Source organism: Peromyscus maniculatus, chromosome 12 (genome assembly GCF_049852395.1).
Source record: "Peromyscus maniculatus bairdii isolate BWxNUB_F1_BW_parent chromosome 12, HU_Pman_BW_mat_3.1, whole genome shotgun sequence".
NCBI lineage: Eukaryota > Metazoa > Chordata > Mammalia > Rodentia > Cricetidae > Peromyscus > Peromyscus maniculatus.
In genome coordinates this window covers 37909820-37923200 of record NC_134863.1, presented here as the reverse complement: position 1 = coordinate 37923200, position 13381 = coordinate 37909820, and the positions used below count along the sequence as shown (strand labels likewise).

Here is a 13381-nt window from a genome sequence, read left to right as displayed (position 1 = left end):
TTTAGAAAATATCTGGCCCAGATACCTCACTGCTGGATGAGGGATCTTGAGGAAGTTGAGCTCATTTATACGTAAATGGTCCTATGGTAGAAGTTAGAGTACTAAACAGCTTCCTCAACTCTGCTAGTTCTACAAATGCTGACACAAATTTATCCATTTAAAGAAGAAAATACATGAATGAGCTCATTATTCTCATTTGTTTTCTTCTATTATTTTTTTAGTTAGGATTCAAAAGCAGGCAAACTTAGTAACTTTTTTGATTTTATAATTTCAGGTTTTAGTGTGTTTGATATTATTTTTCAAAGATTTTTAAGGTGAGTTTATATTTAAATATCAGTTATCAAAATATGAATAAAATATACAATATCACAGGAAAGGCTAGTATCTAAAAACAGTAGTACTGATGAAATCGTCCTCAGAATTGATTGACAAATAATGTGTATCTTTTTAGTTTTTTGTTATTGTAGTCTAATTTTCTATATACAAAAAGGTTTATCTTAGAATAACTTTTAGCATATATTCCTGAGATATTCAATCAAAATTGAATATTAGAGATTCTTGTAGCACCAGTGAATCAATTAAGAAAGTTACTTATGGTTAGGGACAAGAAGAATTTCATTGAAATTATTTTTCTATTGTACTTATAAACACTTAGCAGTGCTACACATTTTTAACCTTCAGTAATCTGAACATTTTATAGCAGTCACTGTATAAAAAGAAAATCATTTTCCTTTTGTTTCTATTAAGTCTCCTCAGATCTCTGGTGTCAAAGGTCCTAGAAACTCCATGTCCTCAAGAATGTCAAAGCCCGATGCTGGACATCATGTAGAAGAGGTGGGGAGCTATTTTTAAATTTCCTTTATGCAAGTGTTTTTGGTGGCAAATAAACCATGGAGCATGTGTGGAGACCAGAGGATGCCTTGAAGAAGTCAGTTTCCTCCCTCCATCTCATGGGTCCCCAAGGACTGGAGTCAGATTGTTAGGAATTGTGTCAAGGACCTTCACCTGCTGAGCCATCTCAATGGCCCTGAGACAGTTATTATTAAGGTGTGAGTGTGTGTGTGTGTGTGTGTGTATGTGTGTGTGTGTGTGTGTGTGTGTGTGTGTGTGTGTGTGTATGTGTGTCTTTAAGATGCACACAGGCACCTTCAAATAAAGTAGTTATGAGGAGAAGTTGCACAAAAAGTAGATTCTATTATGGCTTAGCTAAATGGAGATTGGTTTTGAAAGAAAAGATTACTCTAAAGTCAGTCTGAACTTCAACAAATAGTCAACTGTTCCCAAACAAAATAGCGAACAGAATTAGTAGATGATAGGGTTTTCTAGAAGCTAGTATATATATACATTAATAGTTTTTATTATCTACCCAAAGACATAGGAAGTAAGATCATCCGCTGTGAAGAGGAATCTGGTGATGCAACAGTAGGGGAAGAATGTTTGATACAGTTAAGTCTGAAAAGCCATGGAAATCACTCTCAGTAGAATATGCTGAGAAACTTCAGTGTAGAAAAAATTAATCAGAAATCCATTTTTGATTACAGAGAAAAAAATGAAATGAAAGTGAGTATAAATTTCACTGGCTGCCAAACTGTAAAAGGCCCTCTTAAGAAAAGTTAAGGCAGTGAAGCACTGGGCCATCTGTCACTTTATTGGAATTATCATTGTTCATCATTACCGATGAGAGCATTTTAAGGTTATACGTTCCTTTTTTTGAGACTAAGGAGACTTAATGGTAGACAGTAAAAGTATTTGATTCAAGGCTGTGTTGTTTGTTAACTGGAAGATTCTAGCTTCAGCTCCAGGGACCTTAATGCTGATATCAGTGTTGTAATCCCTGCCACACTTTGGTTGGCATTCAGAGGTGTGAAATGATTATACAGAGATCTATATGTCGACATGTTTGAAATGTTGACAGCCAAAGATTGATAGGAAGAGAAAACTTTATGAGTCAGAGAAACTCAGCTCTGGATACTATTTCTGACTCTTGCTAGCAAGTTATCCAACAAATTAATTACTTAATAACATCTTGGTATCTTCATATATTGATTAAATCCTAGTTATTAACATTTACCTCCCATCTTCTGTGGAAACTGTGAATGATCACCTGTCAATCCAATAAGGGAACTAAGCCAAACATTGTAGCTGGAAAATGAGTACGTTTCAAAGCTTGAATAGAGCAGGATTGGCTTTGTCTGGTGAGTGTTTAGAAATCTAACAACTACGGGAGGCAGAGGCAGGCGGATCTTTGTGAGTTCGAGGCCAGCCTGGGCTACCAAGTGAGCTCCAGGAAAGGCGCAAAGCTACACAAAGAAACCCTGTCTCGAAAAAACCAAAAAAAAAAAAAAAAAAAAAGAAATCTAACAACTAGAAATTTACCCTCCTGTCTTTGTTTTGTTGTTGTTGTTGTTATTTTGTTTTGTTTTCAAAACAGGGTTTCTCTATATCACAGCTGCGGTTGTCTTAGTACTCACTCTGTAGAACAGGCTGGCTTCAAATTCTGCCTTCTGAGTGCTAGGATTAAAGGGGTGGGCAACCAACACCTAGCCTCCTCCTCTCTTTCTTAAACTTTTATTTGATGCTAAAATATTTCTGTATTTTTTAGTTTTGATATAAAATTTTAATTTTAAAATATGACTTAACAATTCAGGATTTAACTGTGTTTGTTCTGTTATCTTCTAATAGAAGAATCTTTGAAAGCAGACAAAGGTTATAACCATAAAACTGCTGTCTTAAAACTGTTTCTTCAATATCTATAGTGTAAGGAAAATTTGATATTCTTAATATAGATACATAATTTGATGAGTATACCCTGATATAATAGATAATGATGTGCACGTTTACTATAACAGAATAAACAAGCTAGATTTTTGTTCTTTTAATATACTTTTTTGTTTTATTCCTTCTATTTTTGTTTTGAAATAGTTTTATATAAAATCCAAGACAAAAATTTCACGCTATTTCCATGATCTGAAAAGTCCAAGCAATTTGAGTGTCTTGCTGCTTTCTTTTGTTACATTATAGTACTTTCATAATTAAATAACTCACACCTAAAATAATTTCTGCAATCTTATTTCAAAAAATCAATTTTCAAATTAAAAAGTTCTGTTTAGGTCACAGTAAGATTCAAGAATCTATCAAATTATTTTCAGAAGGTTAAACACATTACAATATTCTTTAAATGGAATGAATTTTTTTCCTAGATGAAGAACTTTTCTAATATAATCATATTTGACTTGCATTGGATTCTGCCAATGGAAATTGACACACTCTAACTCTTGTGTGTGTGTGTGCGTGTGCGTGTGTGTGTGTGTGTATGTGTGTGTCTATGCATATATGTGATATGTGTGTATGTGTGTATATGAAATATATGTCTCCAAGAACTATTTCTATTATCTAACCCTGCCTGTGAAGAAGTTAAAGTAGTGTCATGACAACTTCAGAACCTGTTAGTAGTATTTGTACAGTTGTTAAGTGGTTGCTCAAGGAAACGAACACCTATGCTATTATCTAAAAGGTCAGATGGGACAAAAGTGGGATGTGTCAAGGCATATGGTGTTACAGTTTCTCACAAAGAAAGGCCAAGTCCAGAATTTTCACAATAAGACTCATTCTGGAGCACTCACATATCTTTGGTTGACATGCTCAACATGGACAGGATTTTCTTTTCAAAGCATTGTCAGTGTTACTGAAAACATTTAAAAGAAACAAAATGGGCATAGTTGAAGTTAAGAACAAGAACACAGTCCTTCCCTACAATCATGGAAGAGAGCTATTATGAAAGCAGGTGTTCAGTGGCCTGGGTTTGCTAAATTTAGCCTTACCCATGACTCATTGTTGAGGAAGGGTGACCTATCCAATTTTAAAAATAATACATTTTGAATAAGCTGGCCTATAGTGAAGTTGACCTATTAGCAACCATTAATAACATAATTTTAAAGTATGCTTTTCTACTGCCTTGTCTAGTTGTTAAAGGAAACAGGAAGTGCTGTGTATTTACATAGACCTTGCCTCCTTTGTTCACTGCCTCATTATGTTTCTAAGCCTCCTCTGCTGGGAACATGTCTGTGTATTTCTGGCTGTTTGGAAGATAGTAGGTTTGATATTTTGACCATCGACTTACTTTCTTCTGAGATTTTCAGTGTGTATATACATATACATTTCTTAATATAGCCTGTTAAGTCTATGTAACATAACATTACTTGTATTTATTCTTTCTTGTATTTTATTCTTTCAGGACTGACCATTCATCACTAGAAAACCAATTGGTGTGCTCTTCCTTAGGGAGGACTACCTCACCTGCTCCCAGCTTTCCTTGGTTGCCTGTGGTTCTTTGTGTAGGGTTGAGGATTTTCCCTGTATAATTTGGCATGTCCATTGGTGTGATCCTTGCTCATCTCTAAACAGCAATTTCTACCTAAAGACCTATTCAGTCTGGAGTTTCAAGAATAGAGCAGGGCATGTATAAGATAGATTTTTAAATTGTGTAGTCAGAAGGTAAAAATGTGATAAAGAGTGATGATCAAAAGACCTCAAAATGAAACCTTAAATTACCTCTGTGAGACAAATCTGGAATATTCTGAGCATTAAAATAATGAATGTCGTAGAGAATAACATAATACATAATGGAAAGGTATAACCACATCCTTATATATTAAAGAAAACTAAGAAATGGCAAAGAGTCATTCACTTCAGAGTAGACTATAAGGGCAGAAAGATACACTTAGGACATTTCATCTGCACTCATTATCATCAGAGCAATAAGTAATGGCAAGGAAAACAATACACTAATGGTTCATTTATCATCTCATAAAATTCTCATAAGTTATAAAAAAATTAAAATATAAAATAGTATTAGAGCATGCTAACCTATCATATTATTCATTTGATAAGCTGATATTTTTGACTAACAAAGAGACAAATTAAAATTACCATCTGAGCAGATGCTCCTACAAATATGAGACCATTTCTATGGTGATCACATTCAAACGGCACACCTTGAATGGGATCTTGTGAGACAAATCCAAACTGAGCAACATCTTACCCCATGTTTAGTCTCTCATCATCAAAACCATTAAGGCAGTGACAGGTAGTGACTGAGGGGTTATCCTCAGTTGAAAAAAGCTCAAATAGTAACAGCTAAATGAAAAATGTGGATCAGAATGAAACCTTTTTACTTCTATAATTGTTTAGTTCTTAAAAATCGAATGAATTCTGTAGAGGCAGTAGCAGCTTACCTGTGTTAATCTCCTGATTTTATGTGTGCTTGTAGTTTCTGAGAAGGTTTGCATTGCTAGGTAATATGTACTAAGGAGTTTAGGGTAATTGGGCTGAATGTTAGCTGTATATTCTAAAATGGTTCAATATTAAAAAAAATATGTACTATGTCTGAAACATTTTTAGTTAACTTTTTTAAATAAAGAAAACAGAACAAGTCTTTTTTTCCTTTTTCTTTTTCTCTCCCTTCCTGTTACTACTGTTGAGCCAGAGGCAGGTAACTCTCTGTTGACTTACAAAAACACTCTTCTCAAGAGTTGCTCCTTCACAGAGAAAGAAGAGTGTTTCAGTGTCCTGAAGGAGAACAGAGAAATCAAAGGTACAGAATCACTGACTCTCATTGGTCTGTAGACTTCCAATGACCCAATCATAACATTCAACCACACAGCTGCCTTTTACGATATTCTCTCCTGCTTCTGGGTAACTAAACATATTAATATTGATTGGAGATTATAGTTACAAAATAATAAGTACAATTTTATGTTACTCCCTCAGTGAGCCAAGGGCTCTATGTGCCTCTATCACTCAATGGCTATAAATCTCTATTCCATAGTAACTGCATTTCCCATGCAAGTTCATAAAACCAACTTAATAGTGCTTATTTGAATGAACTTAGTTACATTCACTCCTGCATGTTTTGTCATAATAAACTTAAAAGTATACTTATATGATCAATATGGATGTTTCTTTTGACAATAAATGTCCTTTCCATGATAAAATAGTCTTAGTTTTGAAGGGGCTGGAATGTGACTCCATCTTGCACAAAGAGTAACTCTACTACAGAAAAATGACCCAAGCCTGAGTCCAGGAAGTTCCCAAGTCAAGTTTAGCCAATCATCTAAGCAATTTCAAACCTGGCTTTATACGGCTAGGGAGACCTAAAGTTACAGGATACAGCTATTACTAACGATACGTGACTACTGTTACTAGCTCCATCCAGTCAATATGCACCCCATGTAATAGCTCCTTAACTGACTAATTATGACAAAGATTACTTCATCACGCTTAAAATTCCCCAAGTTCCCGTGAAAAGGGCCTTTGTCCAGGGTGTCATTGCCATTTTGTGTGGATGATCAACCCCTGCATGCTGGCTGTTTCTGCAGAATAAATGCTCTTTCTGTTTGCATAGTATTTGAGTCTGGAGTCTTTCTTCAACAATTCTCAGACCCTTAAGAGTTTTGTTGTTCTATACATGAAAAATGTAGAAAATTATAATATGAAGATTACCCCCTAATCCCATTTCTCTGCTCCTTCAAATACCACCATTAACTTAAAATATTTTTTTCTTTGTGGGCAGATTATACCTAATTGAGTCAATATGTATACATAATCTATTATTTTGTTGAATTTTAAGTGTAATTTCATATGTAATTGTTTACTACCCCACAGCTCATTATAATAGAATTTATGATTTTCACAAGTGTACACTTAAATACTGTATGCATGTTGGATACAGTAACAATGTCTATTTGTTAATCTATCCATTCCACTTGCAGCACAAGAGCCTCTAACATTGTAGAATCAAATCTTTTATAAAATGTGTGATCAGAACTTACCTAGAGCACAGCCTTGATAAAACATTAGATAGTAATGAACTCTTTACTCTCAATTTTTTGTAGAGTCTTAAACAGACCAAGCTTGTAACTATAACCTCCTAACTTTTTCCTGTACATTTGGTTTGAAATGTCCCTCTTTCACTTAACATTAGCAGTTACATATTTCCCAGATGTCAAAGTGTGATTATCAAGATGTGCTCTGAAACATCCTATCTTCCTGAAATGTAGTTAACTCAACTTCTGAAATTTACTCTTGGCCATGCACAATTTAGAATACACTCACACAGGAATTTTAAATCTCTCCCTTAACTCAGCAGTTAATATTGACACCCATTAGAAAAACACAACAGGTTAATAACACTATAAATGAAACACAATTCTACTGGTTTCTCATTCAGATCTCTCAGTATTTGAAATGTGATAGAAAACAAAGTACTTCGTAAGCCTAATTTTTGCACAAGACATTAAAGATGTAACAAACAAAATATACTAGATTTTGTTGTTATTAAGTATATAAGTATTAATTAGGCATTTCATATCTTGCAGATTATAATTGCTATAACTTTGAAAAATTCATGACGGTGTGGATGTCTTAGACACATCAAGACATAATTTAAAGCCAAGTTCATGAAGAAGTTTTCCAACTGAAACAGTTGTGAATCCTTTCCTTGTCACTGACAATCCCAGATGACCTTGACCTTAAGGAAGCCTTCTGTTTCTTTAGATATTGTCTATTAGTTCTGAGACCACTGAACATTTTAGGCAAGGGCCTCTTACTCTATTTTGATGGAGCAACTATCCTGACAGGCATGCTAATAATAAGGGATAATAAACACTAATAATAACCCAAATAATAAGGGAGACATTACAAAGAAAGTATGGATGGATGTCAAGAAAAATAATACACATAGTCTCAAAATTATTGTTTTTTTCCCCAAAAACAACAGTTACCTTTAACATTTTAACAGGTTATAACAAATCTATACATTGCTTTGTTATCTGATAATTGTGTTTTGATTTAGGCCCATTTGCTGCTAAAAATCCTTTTAAAAGCAAAAATATCAACTAGCATTTACTGTTTTCCAATGAAAATGTTGTATGTACACATTTATTTTTAATCATTCTGAAAAGGATATTAAGATTTTTTTAAATTTAAGCGAAGGGTAATTTTACACTTTAGAAATAATACTAAACAAGGGAGGAAGAGGGAGGAGAGAGAGAGAGAGAGAGAGAGAGAGAGAGAGAGAGAGAGAGAGAGAGAGAGAGAGAATAGTTTAGTTCTTTGGAAGAAAAATTGGAATTATTAATTGTCTTTGTTTCCATTCTCTTCCAGTTCAAGTCCACTCCACCCAGAGATATTGTTGTCTGCAGATAATGAAACAAGACCTTGGTAGACAACTCAAGAAACTGTAGGATCTTAAGGATTTTGATTCACTAATAAAGTTTCTTTCTTATATGTATGTTTTACATTTTCTTTTTTCCCTTTTTATTGAAAGAGATTCTTTGCTCACATAATATACCATGATTATAATTTACCCTCTCTCTACCCCTCCAAGTTCCTTCCTACCTCCTTGTCCATCAGAATCCACTCCTTTTCTGCCTCTCATTAGAAAAGAACATGCTTCTAAGAGATGATAATAAACTATAACAAAATAAAATATGATAAGATAAAACAAAAGCTATCATATAGAAGTTGGACAAGACAAACCAATAGAAGAAAAAGAGTCTAAGAGAAAGCACAAGAATCAGAGACCCACTCATTCACAAACTCAGGAATTCAAAAAAAACTTTAAATTGGAAGCGATAATATAAACACAGAGGGCCGAATATAGACCCATGCAGGTCCTGTGCATCCTGTTTCAGTCTTTTCAAGTTCATATGTGCTTTATCATGGTGAACTGGGGAATAAAAACATTCTGATATCCCAGAACCAGAAAGACAAATACAGTTTTGCTTATATGGGATAATAGCTACTAAGTCAATGATAATTAAAGAGCTTTGAAAATTTTAATGTTCATTCTTGGTGACATCTGTTTACATGAGATCTTTTCCATATAATATTGCCTGTTATATAGAAATAAAGGAAAATGATATAAAGCAACTATGTAAAAGTACAGTAGAAAAAATAAAATAGGATCATATAGCAAAAAAGTCATCTTTTACATTGAAAGTTCATCTGTCTCAGTGACAAGAGAGCTGAGACTGCAAATGAGAGAATCTTCATGTGAATATGAAGTGTTCTTGCAGAGGATCAGAGGAAAACCCTAGGATTCCATCAGGCAGAGCACAAAGTTTTGGAATATTTGTTTAAAATCACTGTCTACTGGATGTGAACACAAACAGATGCACGTTGTTTAGTAGAGTTGAAACAAAATGGAGTTCTAGTCTAAATCTCAATGGTCAGTGACTTAACAGGAGCAACCAAATCCCCGCCTCTATCTCTATCTATCTCTATCTCTATCTCTCTGTGGCGTGTATGTGTGTGTGTATGTGTACCTAAATATAAAATTGTTATTTTGAAGAGAAAAAAAAACACTAGATCAAATTACTGGTTTTAAACTAGAAAACTGTTAGGATAGTTAAACGATAAAGATCAGATATAGTTTTGTAAAATGGCTTAAATATAGTAATTATGAAGATAAAATAAAATCAAGCATATAAATTGCTTAGATTATGTATCACAAAAAATTCCATAGATGCTGTTGTTCTTATTGTTATTAAAATCCTGCTTTTTATTTAAGAAAAAAGTAATGGAGCTGGGCAGTGTTGGCACATGCCTTTAATCCTAGCACTCTGGGGGCAGAGCTAGGTGGATCTCTGTGAGTTCGAGGCCAGCCTGGACTACCAAGTGAGTTCCAGGAAAGGCACAAAGCTACACAGAGAAACCCTGTCTCGAAAAACCAAAAAAAAAAAAAAAAAAAAAGAAAGAAAGAAAAAGTAATGGAAAAGTAAATAAAAATAGTAAGCAAAGGAAGTATAAACATGTTCAATTTATATTTGTTAGCATTGAGAAATCACTTATGTTAAATATATTTTACAGCAAGGCATTCAACTAGATAAATTCTATGATATATATGCATCCATGGATCTATTACCATAAGCAATCAAGGTAGTAAACATATCTCTCACCACTGAAAACTGCTTTTTTGAAAATCATCCCTCTTGTTTCTCAATATCTGCTCCACCAAGGACAATATAAACTATCGATTCAATTTGGTTTGCATTTACTAGTATGTTATGTAATTGGAATAATTAAAATTTTGCAGTATGACTTCTTTAACTTAGTATAATTCAGATCTTGTTTTTCACAATGGATGCATCCAAGTGTTTGGCTTTAATCACTGAGTAGTACCTCCTAGTCTGTCCATTCACCTGATTCTAACACTGGAATTGTTTTCATCATTCAGCTATTATGTTATAAAATTTATTTTTAACACTGTGTGCGTGACAGTTTATGGAAGAACATTTTGTGTCTCTTTCATCAATGCTTAGGAATGGTAGAATTGAGTCTTACAGTGGGTGTATGATTGGCTTATCAAGAAACTAATAAATCATCTTTTAAAGTTTGTATCATTTTGCATTATCAGTTTGTGAGAGTGCCATTGACCTACAAGTTCACCAATGCTTTTTAAATTCAAATAACCTATTAATAACAAGTATAAAATGATTTTCACTTGTAACTTTAATTTTTGATTTTTAAAGTACTGAGAATTCTTTACCCAGTATAGATACAAAGAACTTAGCATAGGCGATCTACAAGTATTTTTTCACCTGTTTGTAGTTTCTATTCTCTCTTTCCAGGGAATCCATTGATGTTTTGTAGTTTTAGGATGTCTTCACATGATTTTGAGTCAGGAAATGCAAATTGGCTGCCGTCATTCTTTTCCAGAAGCTGCCTCTCTCAGTGCTCCAGCCCTGTTGCCAAAATTACCTCCAAAGAACTATGGAGGGTCTGAGATTTTGCCCAATTTACCAACTAAAATGTTTGCCAAATGTTTTCATGGATTCTATTTGAAAACATAAGACTTGTGAGTCAGAGATAAAGAATAATTTATCACTCCCAGAAATAGCATTAGCCAGTGCATCAACTTTAATGTGTTTGTTCCAAAGTCCTCATTTCCATGAAGAGAATTGAAGAAGCCTGAATTTGGCAAAACCAAGTATTTTTCTATTGTTTTTAACCATTATGCTCTTTTCTTTACAAGGAGGCTGCAGTGAGCATCATAAAACCATTTTAAAAAAAAATGGCCCAAATAATGATCACTTAATTCCTTCTTTATAATAGGGAAGGGATCCAAGAGTCTTTGAGAGATACTTCCCACTAGTGAATAATTCGTTCTGGTTGTTTACATCAGTGGGTTATAGAGATTTGATGTTAACGATGTCTTCTGGTCATTCTCTTCATCTCTCAGCGTTTGGTTGTTGATGAGCTTTTTACCCCCTGAAGGAATATAATTGCTTTTGAAATTTTTTGTGAATGTTTTACTTTATTACATTGTATATCTATTGTTAGAGGTAAGGTCTCACCAAAATAGCTCAGATTGGCCTCACACTAAGTATGTAGATCAGATTGTCTTAGAGATCATTCTTATCCTGTCTTGGCTTCATCAGTACTAAAGAGGGTACACCACCAAGTCCAAATTTTAGTTGAATTTGGAAAAATATCTTACTTTTAATTATTCAACTCTCTTTGCTACATGCTTTCCATTATTTTTTCTCATTTGGAAGATCTAGTTTCATATATTTGGCTGCTTCAAAAATTTTTAAGCTCTCTAGTGGTGTGTGGTTATAAATGACCTTTTATTTTGTTTTGTAAAGTTAGTTTTTAATTGATTCATAGAAACATAAAAACTGTATGTATCAACGCTTTGACATGATGTTTGATAAATCTACATACTGAATACTGTCCAAATCAGGTTAACCCCATTTATCTCCTGGAACATTGATTTTTGTTGTTGTTGTTGTTGTTATTCAAGGTTTCAGCATATTTTCTTGAAACTTTCTAAGATGTACTGTATATGTAATGTATGTGTATACTTGCTGTTTATGTTCACCCTGATCTTCAATCACACACCACTATTTGTTCTATTTAAATATCTTGGTATTCATTGATGAAATTTTCCATTCCTTCCTGTGCCCTGTTGACCTTGTCTTCTCTTATTCATCTCCTACCTCTCAACTTCCATGAGATCAACTTTTCTTTTTTCTTTTTTTTTTTTTTTTTTTTTTTTTTGGTCTATGGCAGGTTATCTTTTCACATCTAAAATTATCAATTTTTTTATTTTTTTTTATTTTATTTTTAGTAAATTTATTTTACAACATCATTCAGTTCAACATAATAGCCACAGATTCCCCTGTTCTCCCCCTCTCGCCCCCTCCCCCTTCCCCCACCCCACCCCCTTTCCCACCTCCTCCAGATCAAGGTCTCCCCCGAGGACCGGGATCGACCTGGTAGACTCGGTCCAGCCAGGTCCAGTCCCCCACTCCCAGACCGAGCCAAGCGTCCCTGCATAGGTCCCAGGATTCAAACAGCCAACTCATGCAACGAGCCCAGGACCCGGCACCAACACACAGCTGCCTCCCAAACAGATCAAGCCAAATGACTGTCTCACCCGTTCAGGGGGCCTGATCCAGTTGGGGACCCCTCAGCCTTTGGTTCATAGATCCTGTGCTTCCATTCATTTGGTTATTTGTCCCTGTGCTTTATCCAACCTTGGCTTCAACAATTCTCGCTCATATAAACCCTCTTCTTTCTCACTAATTAGACTCCCAGTGCTCCACCAGGGGCCCAGCCGTGGATGTCTGCATCCAGATTCCTCAGACCTTCCTTGGATGGGGTTTATGGCACAACTATCAAGGTGTCTGGCCATCCCATCACCAGAGTAGGTCAGTTCCTGCCGTCTCTCGACCATTGCCAGCAGTCTTTTGCGGGGGTATCTTTGTGGATCTCCATGGGCCTCCCTAGCTCTCTGCTTCCTCCCCTTCTCATGTGGTCTTCATTTACCATGTTCTCCTATTCCTTGTTCTCCCTCTCTTTTCTTGATCCAGCTAGGATCTCCCTGGGCATATACCCAAGAAATGCTCAATCATACCACAAGAGCACTTTCTCAGCTATGTTCATATCAGCATTGTTTGTAATAGCCAATGGTTGGAAACAACCTAGATGCCCTTCAACTGAAGAATGGATAAATAAATTGTGGCACATATACACAATGGAATACTACTCAGCAGAGAAAAACAATGACATCATACGGTTTGCAGACAAATGGATCGATCTAGAAAAAATCATCCTGAGTGAGGTGACCCAGACTCAGAAAGACAAATATGTTATGTACTCACTCATAGGAAGATGCTAGATGTGGAACAAGGATGACTGGACTGCTACTCACATCACCAGTGAGGCTACCTGGAAAACGGGACCCCAAAAAAGACACGGAGAAATGGATGAGATCTACATGAACAGCCTGGTCATGAGTGGGAACAATGAAGGGCGACGGTCGAGGGAAAGAGAGATCAACTTTTCTAATTCTACAGATGAATGACATCTCATT

At 35.0% G+C, this 13381-nt stretch overlaps 1 long non-coding RNA gene and 1 other non-coding gene across 2 annotated transcripts; one reads left to right on the top strand and one right to left on the bottom strand.

Annotated features, from left to right (window-relative positions):
* Positions 1-747: 747 nt before the first annotated feature.
* On the bottom strand, positions 748-833 carry LOC121821822 (small nucleolar RNA SNORD88). Its single transcript, XR_006062710.1, has one exon. It is a non-coding gene; the product is annotated as a small nucleolar RNA SNORD88 (small nucleolar RNA).
* Positions 834-1439: 606 nt separating this feature from the next.
* On the top strand, positions 1440-8286 carry LOC143268004 (uncharacterized). Its single transcript, XR_013043591.1, has 3 exons — positions 1440-2195; positions 4235-5593; positions 8164-8286. It is a non-coding gene; the product is annotated as an uncharacterized LOC143268004 (long non-coding RNA).
* Positions 8287-13381: the final 5095 nt, after the last annotated feature.